Source organism: Rhagoletis zephyria, unplaced genomic scaffold, assembly GCF_001687245.7.
Source record: "Rhagoletis zephyria isolate East Lansing unplaced genomic scaffold, Rhagoletis_zephyria_1.1 Rzeph_scaffold_00377, whole genome shotgun sequence".
NCBI classification, from domain to species: Eukaryota; Metazoa; Arthropoda; class Insecta; order Diptera; family Tephritidae; genus Rhagoletis; species Rhagoletis zephyria.
In genome coordinates this window covers 212,479-224,991 of record NW_016157461.1, presented here as the reverse complement: position 1 = coordinate 224,991, position 12,513 = coordinate 212,479, and the positions used below count along the sequence as shown (strand labels likewise).

The following is a 12,513-nucleotide window of genomic DNA, read 5'->3' as shown; positions in this document are numbered from 1 at the left end:
CGTCATCTGCATATTGTTGCTGTAACCCTGCTTTTTGAATATGAGACCACACAGACTGTGCGAAATGGAAGAAAGAAGCATATTGATTTTTAAGTAAATTCAGTTCTTTTTAAGCTTATATGTATATGAAGTACTTCGAAAGTTTTTGTCGTACTTAACTTAAAAAAGATATACAGTCAGTCAATAAAGTTTAGGTACGGTGACGTTTTTACAATACCCGCAACTATTTTTTAAATATTTTTTTATACCCGAGCGCACTTGTGCACAAGGGTATATTAATTTTGTTCACATAACGGTTGTTTGTAACAGCTAAAACAAATCGAGATAGATGTAGACAAATGTATACATAAATGCTCAGAATGAATAGAGAAATCGATTAAGCCATGTCTGTCTGTCCGTCTGTCCGTCCGTCCGTGTGCACGATAACTCGAGCAAAAATTGAGATATCTCAACAAAATTTGGTATGTAGGTTTCTGTTAATCCAAGGTAGATTGGTATTGAAAACGGGCGAAATCGGACTGTAACCACGCCCACTTCCCATATAACGGCAATTTCCAGAAATACGAAAACTGCGATATTTTAGTAAGTACTGAATATAAATCACTCAAAATTTATATTTACAATAATTTTCAGACGAAAAATAAGAATATTATAAATTTTTATAAAATGGGCGAAGCCACGCCCACTTATGGTTACATGTGTATATCTTGGTAACCGCTACACAATTTTTCCAAACTAAGCACGGTTGTTGGCCATGATACAGCATACTAAATGGAAGAAAATTTTAAAAATCGGAGAATAAACACGCCCACATCCCATATAACGGTAATTTTAGGAAATACGAATACTGCGATAGTTTTGTAACTACCGACGGTTATTCGCTCAAAATTTATATTTACAACAATTTTTAGACGAAAAATAAGAATATTATACATTTTTCGAAAATGGGCGTAGCCACGCCCACTTATGGTTACATGTGTATAACTTGGTAACCGCTGCATCAATTTCTTCCAAACTTAGCACGGTTGTTGGCCTTGATACAGCATACTAAATGGCCGAAAATTTAAAAAATCGGAGAATAACCACGCCCACATCCCATATAACGGTAATTTTCGAAAATGCGAAATCTTCGATATATCAGTAAATATTAAACCTAACTCATTCAAAATTGATGCTCGCAACAATTCTTTACCAAGAAATACGTTTATGGTAAAATTTTGGAAAATGGGCATGGCACCGCCCACTTATGACCACATATATATATCGGTAACCGTTCTATCAATTAGTACCAAACCCGGTATTTTTGTTGTGCTTGCCACATAAAAGCAAAACGTTGAAAATTATTAAAAGCGGACTAAAATTACGACCGCTTTTCATATAACGGTAAATTTCATAAATGCTTGAAAATGCAATATTTCGAAATTTAAGGACGCTAATTTACTCAAAATCTGATACACCCCGGCTTACCATCTAGCGGTAGGTTTCGGAAAGGTGAAAAAACATATATTTAGTACTTGCGCCGGGTATTTAATGTTCGGCTCCACCCGAACTTAGACTTTCTTACTTGTTTCCCCCTAATTTTTTATAAAAATATGGTTAATTCTACACCAAAAACCCCAAAAATCAGAGTTCCAAACCATATGCAAAATTAAAGAAAACTCTGCGAATTTCCATCCAAGTGTTGCAATTTACACACTTTAGAAAAAAGTTAAGTACTCAGTTATTAGCCCATTCAATTTTAGTATAACAATGTGCAAGTTTGAGGTAGCTAGGACTTACCATTGATATTTAGCAATTTTTTTTGTTATTTGGTAAGTCCTAGCTTCCTCATACTCGCACTTCATTATACTAAAATTGAATGGGCTAAAAAACTTTTTCTAGAGAGCGTAAATAGAAAGTGAATTATTTTAATGAAATTTTGCAGAATTTCCTTAAATTTTGCACAAGGTTTGGAACTCTGATTTTTGGGGATTTTGTTGTAGAATTTACCATATTTTTATAAAAAATTACCGAAAACTAAAATTAAAAAAAAATAGTTGCCCGTATTGTAAAAAATTCGTTGTACCTAAACTTTATTGACTGACTGTATTAAGGTAGCTGTGGTGGATTGCATAAAAAAAATTAATTTATCTTTTCTTAAAAAAATTTAGTTCTGGTGGCTTGCATTTTTAAATAAATTTTGTGAGAAAGTGGTAATTATTTTGACACTTTTTTTAAATGCCTCTTTTACTGCAACTGCATTGGCCTTTGTTTATGGAATCACTAAGTATAATGATTATTAAGCAACTCAAAAACTATACCAGCGTGATTACCGAAGTATCCTTTTGAGAGGTAGCCGCACCCTTATAAAAGGAATAAGACCCAAACTTTTCAGGTAAAAATTTCAGTAGGTTGCGTCTTTATGGCCTTTTCAATTTTATAAATAAAATAAAACTCAATAATAATTCATAAAATAATGATTAAATGCTGATTTAAATTTGGTAAGTCCTAGCTTCCTCACACTTGCACTTCATTATACTAAAATTGAATGGGCTAAAAAACTTTTTCTAGAGAGCGTAAATAGAAAGTGAATTATTTTAATGAAATTTTGCAGAATTTCCTTAAATTTTGCACAAGGTTTGGAACTCTGATTTTTGGGGATTTTGTTGTAGAATTTACCATATTTTTATAAAAAATTACCGAAAACTAAAATTAAAAAAAAATAGTTGCCCGTATTGTAAAAAATTCGTTGTACCTAAACTTTATTGACTGACTGTATTAAGGTAGCTGTGGTGGATTGCATAAAAAAAATTAATTTATCTTTTCTTAAAAAAATTTAGTTCTGTTGGCTTGCATTTTTAAATAAATTTTGTGAGAAAGTGGTAATTATTTTGACACTTTTTTTAAATGCCTCTTTTACTGCAACTGCATTGGCCTTTGTTTATGGAATCACTAAGTATAATGATTATTAAGCAACTCAAAAACTATACCAGCGTGATTACCGAAGTATCCTTTTGAGAGGTAGCCGCACCCTTATAAAAGGAATAAGACCCAAACTTTTCAGGTAAAAATTTCAGTAGGTTGCGTCTTTATGGCCTTTTCAATTTTATAAATAAAATAAAACTCAATAATAATTCATAAAATAATGATTAAATGCTGATTTAAATTATTTTACTCATAATGATGACCTTCCCTGCTTTTAAAATTTAAAATAGAATAGTTTAGTGAAAGTACCACATATCACTGCTTTTGGCCTGGTGCGGAACTAGTTACTATCGGACTGGTTCGCTTTTGGCAAAAAAGAACTAGTACTGAACTAGAAATCTGGTTCACTAGTTCGTGTTTTCCCTACAGAGATCAATACATGCGATCTACAAACTACAACAGGAATCATTCCGCAGCACAACAAAACAGTTATGACCGCCAAATGCAAGGGTTACCTCCAAATAATCCATTTCGTGGAGATGCACAGAAGAGAGGGCGAATAAGGGGTTTCGCTCGCAACTTTAACACTCAGCCGAAGTTATAACGTGCACACCAAACACGCGACGAAGAACTACAATCGTCTACACCAGAATATGACAACGATGAATACGAGACAGGCAGTGCTTTTTTAGGCGCATGAACGATTTGCCGTGTCTGTAACGCCACTGCAGGGATACAGGCAAACTTATTAACATCCTGATCGCTACTGGAGTAACAAATTATTATATTAGTACGAAATGCAATATCGGTAAGGCTATTCCAATTAAACTTATAAAAGTAAAAACTCTTCATGGTCACTCAATAACCAAATCAAAAAAAGAGAGCGTGAGTACTGGTACTCATGAAATTTGATGTGTAAACATATGCGAACGTCAAAGCGTAAAATTACGTTTACATATAAATGTAATCTTAATCAAAGTTCGTTAGCTGTCAAATTGGTTTTGCTTGTTATTCACACAACTCGGGGAAAAGTTAAACTTCTTCTCTGTGCCACCGTGGTCAATTTTTTCTGCAACACATATTATGCCATTTAAATACATATGGGCATTTCCATAAGTCGCATACGTGACAGTCGTACGTTTCAATGTGATACAAAAAAGGAATACCATTATAATATACATAATTAGCTCTATATCTAACCGAAAAATGAAAACAATCGAACCGCTTGGTCCTGAAATATAAGCACTTAAAGGGAGTGTCGTTACGTGACAAAAAATGGAAGTAGATTTTTTCTTTTCTTACAAAATCGCAAAACTCTGCGAATTGTGGATGGCTATTTTCATGAAACTTATTTTAGTATAATTTGGAGCAATTCTATTTATTTTTAGAGTTTTTTGAATTAATGCAACTTCTTTCAATTTTCGTTTACAACCCCAAGTGTGAAACGTCACGTGACGTAGCGTTACGTGACATAAATTTCCATCGTTATATTTTTGTTAATATTGCTTTGAAATGAATTTTTAACGCAAAAAAAACATGTATTTTATGTAGAATATACTTTATATTTTGACTTCAGCGCCAATTCAGGGTGAATTTGTTGGAAATCTATGATTTACTATGTTGCAACTACATACGCCAAATTCGAACCAAATCGGACCATAAATACGGTTTGTCGAAATGTTTCGACCTTGGCGCCACCTAGGAAGGCCATTTTACGCAAACATGATTCTACTTTTATAGCCAATATATATTTTAAAACTCAGACAAATCGGCCCGTAAATACGTTAGATATAAGACTTTTTATTTTTGATGTGTATACATCTTTGGTTTCGTTAGTGGTAAAATTTGCGAAGCTGTAACGCATATGCCAGCACAAAATTTCGAAGGGCTTAGCATGTGTATTTCAGCATAAAATTTTTATTTTCACATTTTTTATTNTACATATGGGCATTTCCATAAGTCGCATACGTGACAGTCGTACGTTTCAATGTGATACAAAAAAGGAATACCATTATAATATACATAATTAGCTCTATATCTAACCGAAAAATGAAAACAATCGAACCGCTTGGTCCTGAAATATAAGCACTTAAAGGGAGTGTCGTTACGTGACAAAAAATGGAAGTAGATTTTTTCTTTTCTTACAAAATCGCAAAACTCTGCGAATTGTGGATGGCTATTTTCATGAAACTTATTTTAGTATAATTTGGAGCAATTCTATTTATTTTTAGAGTTTTTTGAATTAATGCAACTTCTTTCAATTTTCGTTTACAACCCCAAGTGTGAAACGTCACGTGACGTAGCGTTACGTGACATAAATTTCCATCGTTATATTTTTGTTAATATTGCTTTGAAATGAATTTTTAACGCAAAAAAAACATGTATTTTATGTAGAATATACTTTATATTTTGACTTCAGCGCCAATTCAGGGTGAATTTGTTGGAAATCTATGATTTACTATGTTGCAACTACATACGCCAAATTCGAACCAAATCGGACCATAAATACGGTTTGTCGAAATGTTTCGACCTTGGCGCCACCTAGGAAGGCCATTTTACGCAAACATGATTCTACTTTTATAGCCAATATATATTTTAAAACTCAGACAAATCGGCCCGTAAATACGTTAGATATAAGACTTTTTATTTTTGATGTGTATACATCTTTGGTTTCGTTAGTGGTAAAATTTGCGAAGCTGTAACGCATATGCCAGCACAAAATTTCGAAGGGCTTAGCATGTGTATTTCAGCATAAAATTTTTATTTTCACATTTTTTATTTACATTTAGGCATATGCACAGTAAGAGGAAATGCGCTACAATTGATTATTACTTCCGATTATTTAAACTCCGCACATGTATTTTGATATTCGTAGATGGTGTTAGGCATAGGTTTAGTAGTCTATTTTGATAAAAAAGCAAGGTGAAAATTTAAAAAAATACTGAAATCATTTTAACTGGGACCGTTGATAACTGATGAACATACATGAATACATATATGTATAAAATGCATACGTATATAATAGCTCTGATCCAATACTTTTCGTAGCAATTACCCGGCAACCAATTAATTAATTTTACAATCCTGGAAAATGGCCAAACAGCAAAATCACTCTCTGAAGTGAGAGTAAAAAGTGAGTAACAGCATAACGTACGAAACAAAAACGCATCGGGTAAAATCCTGCAACATGAACTGCATTTGCATGAACCACAGATTATATTCCGAAAAGAAAAACTAAATTTAGGAATATATACAAATAGAAATGGTCAAACTATGAGCTCGAAAACAATAACTGATACGGTGTTTCCTAGATATTTTAACACCCTTGAGTTACAAGTATATCTTATCAATCATACCGATAATTTCATGTATTAAAAGAATTGAAAAAGGAAATGAATAAAAAAATTAAATCGGCAAAATTAATAAAATTAAGTGAAATTAATGTTTTATTTCTAACCTAACCTAATCTGTTATTAGAAAAGAGATTAGCCATACAAAATTATAATTAAAAATATCTCAGATTAAACCGAAAACTTTTTGGTGTCCAACCTAGTTTTGTCGATTATACTTGCGAAGAAGAGGAGGAATGTCAATTGTTAAAGTAAATAAAAATTGACGCTAGTAAGGAAAATAGGTTTGTAAAGGTATTTTTAATAAAATATGCAGTTAAAATATATTTCAATGGCATAATATGTGCTGCAGAATAAGGCGACCACGGTGGCACAGAGAAGAAGTTTAACTTTTCCTCGAGTTGTGTGAATAACAAGCACAACCAATTTGACAGCTAACGAGCTTTGATTGAGATTATATTTATATGTAAAAGTACTTTTATGCTTTGCCGTTCGCATATGTTTACACATCAAATTTCATGAGTACGTAGAACTCACGCCTTTTTTTTGTCATGGTGGACCTTTCGATGGAAACACCCATATATTTTAACTGAATATTTTATTAAAAATACCTTTACAAACCTCTTTTCTTTACTAGCGCCAATTTTTGTTTACTTTTACATTTGACATTCCTCCTCCTCTTCGCAAGTATAATCGATAAAACTAGGTTGGACACCAAAAAGTTATCGGTTTAATCTGGGATATGTTTATAATTCTAATTTTGTATGACTGATCTCTTTTTCTAATTACAGGTAAGGGAGTTAATCTCGAAAATGTGGATAATCTTTTTATATGTAAAGCTATTATTAGGCGATTCAGTTACATACATATAAATGTAGGTTACATTAGAAATTAAACATTAATTTCACTTAATTTCATCCATTTTGCTAATTTATTTATTTTTTATTCATTTTCATTTTTAATTCTTTTAATACATTAAATTATCGGTATGCTTGATAAAATATCATACTTGTATATACTTGTGACTCAAGGGCGGTAAAATATCTTGAAAACGCCGCATCAGTTACTGTTTTTGAGTTTATAGTTTGAGCATTTCTATTTGCATATATGCTTTATTTTGTTCCGTAAGTTTTGCTGTTACTCGCTTTTTACTCTCACTTCGGAGAGTGATTTTGCTGTTTGACCTTTTTCCAGGATGTTTCACGAAAAGTATTGCATCAGAGCTGTTATATTATCCATACATATTCATATTATACATACATACATATATTCATGTATGTTCATCAGTTGTCAACGGTCCTAGTTAAAAGGATTTCAGCATATTTTTAAATTTTCGCCTCGCTTTTTTATCAAAATAGACAACTAAACCTATGCCTAAAACCATCTACGAATATTAAAACCAGTTGCAACAAATGAGTCCATACATATTAATGTACATACATAGGTACAAAGCCGTATACATGTGCAGAGTTTAAATAATCGGAAGTAATAATCAATTGTAGCGCATTTCCTCTTACTATGCATTTGCCCAAATGTATGCAACCATTTACAATAGCAAGCAAACAAAGGGTGCTTCTAATGAAAACAAAAATTTTATGCTGAAATACACATGCTAAGACCTTCGAAATTTTGTGCTGGGATCTGCGTTACAGCTTCGCAAATTTTACCCCTACCGAAACCAAAGATGTATACATATCAATAACATTTCCCAGTCCCCCTCACTTTTCTAACTTGCACAGCGAACGCTCATAGTTGACCGGAAACAGAATATTCTAACGCTGCTTATAAATAAATTCTCACTCTCCAGAAAGATCGTGACGGTTTTAAATTAATATTTTGATTACTGCATTATATTCTTAAAAAGTAGTGAAGGATCCGTTTACAGACGGTACTAATTCATTTAAGGGTACATTTTTTTAATCATTTTATAAAGCAAAAGTTCAATTTAAATGTAACGAAAATAGCGGTTTTCAACGAGTATTTTTTTGTTAATTTTTGTGAATATTAAGGAATTTGTTGTATCCCCGGGAGAGATCGCCTTATTATTTTTTGTTCAAATGAAAGCTTAGAAATTTGGCCAATATAGTGTGAAAAGACTGCCCGCAGAAAATGGCAGATAAGTGGTATTTCTTAATTTAGAAAATGTATAAAGGAAAAATCTAAAAACGCAACTAGTGTATAGTAATACTACTTTAGATCTAGTTTAACACTAAAATTAAACTTTTTAGATGAATTTGAGGCCGCTGAACTATAATATGAATCCATTTAATTTAACAAATAAATAGTTTTCGGGTATTAGCAAAAGTCATGTTTTCTAGGACCTTTCGGTCCTGTTGCTAGAAGTATTCGGGAATGTAAGGCGAACCCAACTGCGTTATATATTTCGGAATAAACAATTGTTGTCCTTTGGAATATATAAGTGATGATTAAAGTAATAGTTTTGGGCATACAAGCGTTTAAATTGAGATAAATGTCAATTTATTCAAATCTACGATATTTCAGTAAATATTGTATCCAAATTGTTAAAAATTAGTATGTAAAGTATAATTTTTGAACAAAATAGCTACAATAACTACTGAAGCTAATTCACTCTAAATAGATTCTTGGAATAACCTCTTAGCATTAATTAATATTATTATAATTTTTTGGATAATGGGCATGGCGCCGCGCTTTTCACCACACATGTATATCTCGGTAACCGATTTATCAATTTGTACCAATCTCGGTGCACTTGGTATGGAAAAGCAATGCGTTGAAAATACGAAAACTCCGATATTTCAGTAATTGAGGACGCTAATTTACTCCAAGTTAATACTTACAAAATTCGCTTAACAATAAATAAGACTGTTACTATTACAAAAATGTAGTTTTATTACATTGGGTGCGTTCGAACTATGTAATGATTACCGCAATATTGCAGACTTCTTGCTTTCTGATGACATGTTGCTGACGCTCAACTTAAACTTTTCTAAAATGTTGCAGAAATTGCGCAGTAAAAATGTTTATGTTTCTTTTGATTTGCCAATGATGAATAACTGATTGTCAAAATTTTGTTCGCCCAAATTTTCGCGTAGAACGTGATACTCTTTCATAAAACAGTAACACTGCCGCATTAATTGCACCTCCAATACACCCATTTCTTACCTATACTGTAATACATATTTGAATTATTTAATTCCTTTAATTAAAGTTGAATTTGATTTTTTAAACCCTGGAAGGTTCTTTAGAGATAAAGCCTTTTCAAACCCATTTCCATTGATACCCATATTGCTTCAATTCATTTAACTAATAGAACAAATTTTTTAACAGGTGGCAGCTCTGTTAATGTTTTAATCTATATTTACTTGATTTTAAACATTTACAATTCTATATGTCATAACACGTCTTTTCTGAACTTTTTGAGTAGAAATATTCTTAAAAATAATTTTGGCCGCATAAATCGGCTAAATACCTCTGTTGGGAACCACTGTAATGTATAGGACCCAGCAGTTTGGCTTTGCGATTGTTTTCAACACTTGTTATTAACACTCAATTCTCACTCAAGCACTACATACTTACTCACATTTGCTAAGCTTGTGTATTTCTCATTTCACCCATTTTCTGTACCACTAATCTCTTTCCATAATTTACTGTAATATTTTTTTGTACATACATTTTTGGTATTTAAGAACTTTCTTAACTTATGTATAACTACTTAGAAAAAATACATTGTCGAATAAAGCATATCGTGGTCGAGACAAATCAGTATCCAGGCTATGAACCTTGGTGACCCCGACGTGATCATACCGTTGATCCGTCTTACAACAAAAACTGAAAAAATAAATTTGTTGCTTGACTTTAGCACCGTGTGCTTAAGTACATTCGCCTGCACCGTTGCATACACGGTCCGCTGCGTTGGCCTACGTGACTTCTAAACATCGGGAAGTTTGCTGAAAAATCACGCGACTCTAACGCTACTCCAGTGCCGAATAGAGCCAGCTATTTTCTAATCACTATCAAAAGCACATTTAAAAATGCCCACGAATGAAGGTTCTCAATCCTCTTCAAGAGGAAAAGTGAAGCTATCTTTGGCAAATGGAATCCGTACATCGTCTGGCTACCAACGAAGCCCTACGGTGAATGGATCAAGTAGAGCTTACCATGAAGCTGGAACTTATCGACCATATACGGAACAACTTTGAGGCTACACAAGATCGCCTGGTGGAAGAGGATCCTGACGAATTAGATAGTGATGCTCGGCAGCAGTTCTTGGACATTTTTATGTCGGTTAAAGTTGCCATCACTCGGAAGATGTAGTCCAACCGCTTAGATACTCATCCGCATTCATCCGCACGCAATTTTCCGCACCAGGACTCACAATCAGTGGTTGTTCTTAAACAACCAAAATCTTGGTTGCCGGAACTGAAGTTGCCAACGTTTAGGGGAAACTACTCAGACTGGCCTCATTTTGTCTCCATGTTTAAGGCCATAATTGACAGAGAAGCTGAATTAACGAAAGTGGAAAAACTCCAACACCTACGTTCGTGCCTTGCAGATGCTGCGCTGGATACCATAAAGTCATTAGAAATCCGCGAATCAAACTATGATAGGGCTCTCGAGTTACTAACGAACAGATTTTATAACAAGCGTTTAATCTTTCAGGCACATATCCGTGAGTTGTTTGCCTCGAAGGTGCCGAGGGAAAGGGTGCAGCGAATCTCCGCCAATTGACGGATAAATCTTTGTCACACATTCGTGCATTGCAGACCCTAGGCCAATAGGCCGATTGCTTGCTGAAACACATTGCTGTGCAGAAACTTGACTCCGTTACGCAGAACATGTGGGAAGAAAAGGTGTCGTCAAACGAGCTACCCACCTGGGAAGCTATGGCGTTGTTCCTAGAAAAAAGGTGGCAGACTCTGGAAAACGTTGCATTTGTTACGTCAGGCAAAGCTCCAACTAAACAGGTGAGCCAACATATGTATCGCAATAAGTCTCTTGTGGTTTCGAAGCCTTCACAAAAGGCATGTGTATTTTGCAAGCAGCATGATCATCTTATTTATACTTGCCCGTTGTTTGTAAAACTCTCACCAAAGAGACGCTGGAAAGAGGCAAAAAATTGTGAACTTTGCCTTAACTGCCTTAAAACAGGGCATCGATTATAACAATGCAAATCCACTCACTGTTATCGTTGTAAGGCAGCTCATCACACTCTTTTGCATAGAAACATTCCAGAGCAACCCATCCAAAATATCTCATCTACAAAAAACTCTGCTCAAGCAAGGTCAGCTGCATCTTTGGTTTCCATTACACCTGCATGCGTATCGAACGCACACTCAAGCGCTCAAGAAAGTGAATCCCTTTCTGCTGGCTACCGCAACTGCTTCAGTAAAAAATAAGGCTTGATTGTTCATCCCCTGTCGTGCTATATTAGACTCAGCTTCACAACTTAATTTTGCTACAAAGAGGTTGTCCAACCAACTACAGTTGAACAAATCGAAATTCCTAATAGCAGTTTCGGGAATTGGGGACTCAGGTATAACAGTTGATTACACCATCGATGTTACCTTTAAATCTATCCACAGCGATTACACGAACACTATTACGGCGTCTGTTATTCCAATCATTACTGAACGGCAGCCAAACACAACTTTCAGCACCTCGCAATGGAAAATATCTGATAATATCAAATTGGCCGATCCGTCATTCAATATTTCTAGTCGAATTGACCTCCTAATTGGAGCCAGCATATATTTTGATTTGTTGTGTGTTGGCCAATTACGTCATAAGGAATCAACACACATTTTGCAAAAGACACGTCCCAGAGCAAGAACGGCAACCAAGTATGGTGACACCCGCTGTAGTGGAAGCAGTTCAAATCGACGAAGCGGAGGTAATCATGGCGGCGGAGAGGTTTGGTTACGCAAAGGCGCCTGGACTTGATGGTATCCCGAACAAGGCACTTAAGATCGCTATTAAACATAACCCGAGGATTTTCGCTGATCTTTATACGCGGTGCATGAATGAAGGAGTATTTCCGAAAGTATGGAAGAAGGAGCGCCTGGTCCTACTTCAGAAGCCGAATAAACCGGCGGGTGAGCCGTACAGGCCACTTTGCATGATCGACACGATGGCCAAAATGCTGGAGAGTCTGATTTGCACACGTCTGGAATATCACCTAGAAGGTGAGACGCCTGGCTTGTCTGAAAATCAATTTGGCTATAGGAAACATCGTTTCACCATAGACGCAATTGGAAAATTGACGGGCACTGCGGGCAAG

At 34.6% G+C, this 12,513-nt stretch overlaps 1 pseudogene; it reads left to right on the top strand.

Annotated features, from left to right (window-relative positions):
* Nucleotides 1–12,176, top strand: part of LOC108359357 (uncharacterized) — a 22,451-nt pseudogene extending 10,275 nt beyond the window's left edge.
* The last annotated feature ends 337 nt before the right edge of the window (nucleotides 12,177–12,513 follow it).